The 1,111-nt window shown below is 37.3% G+C and overlaps 1 non-coding gene across 1 annotated transcript; it reads left to right on the top strand.

Moving 5' to 3' along the window:
- The first annotated feature begins 693 nt into the window (after positions 1-693).
- Positions 694-800, top strand: LOC133820592 (small nucleolar RNA R71). The gene has a single exon (XR_009886998.1). It is a non-coding gene; the product is annotated as a small nucleolar RNA R71 (small nucleolar RNA).
- Positions 801-1,111: the final 311 nt, after the last annotated feature.

The raw sequence follows: 1,111 nt of genomic DNA, 5'->3' as shown, positions 1-1,111 counted from the left end.
TTTTTGGGATCCCATATGTAAATCTGTTTGAATATATGAAATATATCTTTTGAGACCAAAACCATTTTAACCCTAGCACATTTATGGTTTAGTGACACGTTTTGACTAAATGACTTGATTAGCAAGTCCTGCACCTTTATAAGTACACAGTGTAGCGGTCTTGGCTATCCAGGGCGTTACAGCAGTTGTAACCCTTGATTATTTTTCCAAGACAGATTATTAGGGTGATTTTTCCAAGCAGGAGTATAGAAATTGGGATAAGTGTTGGGTGCAAGTCTTGAAACGTTACCAATAACTTGTGCTTGTTCCAAAGGCATATTATTCTCATAAGATGAGCAACTAGCTGTGCTCAGGCATTGTTCATAAGAATGTGGTCTGCCACAAATCTCACAACTCACAACATTTTGTACTTGCATTGCTTGTGCGGCGAGATTAATTTGCTGCAATTGCTTGGTTAGAGATGCCACTTGAGCGGTTAATAGCGCAATTGGATAAATTTCTAAGACTCCTGCTACTTTCTCGTTCTCACGCTCAGTACGCCAATTATAGTTATTCATAGCCATCTCTTCCAATAATTCATATGCTTCATTAGCACTTTTTCTCATAAACCCTCCTCCTGATGTGGCATCTATAATTGTCCTTGTATTGCTCCCCAAACCATTATAAAAAGTATGAAATAGCAGTCACTTCTCTATTCCATGATGTTGGCATTTCCTTTGAAATTCTTTAAATCGTTCCCATGCATCATATAAAGACTCCCCATCCAGCTGATGGAAATTATTAATTTCTCCTCTTATTTTGGCTGACTTGGCAGGAGGAAAATATTTACCAAGGAATTTCTGAGTCAAATCCTCCCAAGTAATTATAGAGTTGGCTTGTAATGAATTCAACCAACTCTTAGCTCTATCCCTTAGTGAAAATGGAAATAATCTCAATCTTGCAGCATTGTTACTCATCCCATTCATTTTGAATGTCTAGCTCTAAAAAGTTTATGATATGGAGATTTGGATCCTCATTTGGTAACCCCCCAAATTGTACACAATTCTGCACCATCTGAATAATTTAGGGTTTTATCTCAAAATTATTTGCCTCAACAGTTAGAGGACGAATG

The sequence above is a fragment of the Humulus lupulus genome, chromosome 2 (assembly GCF_963169125.1).
Source record: "Humulus lupulus chromosome 2, drHumLupu1.1, whole genome shotgun sequence".
NCBI lineage: Eukaryota > Viridiplantae > Streptophyta > Magnoliopsida > Rosales > Cannabaceae > Humulus > Humulus lupulus.
Note: the sequence above shows the minus strand (reverse complement) of the source record. Positions and strands in the feature narration are given on the sequence as shown.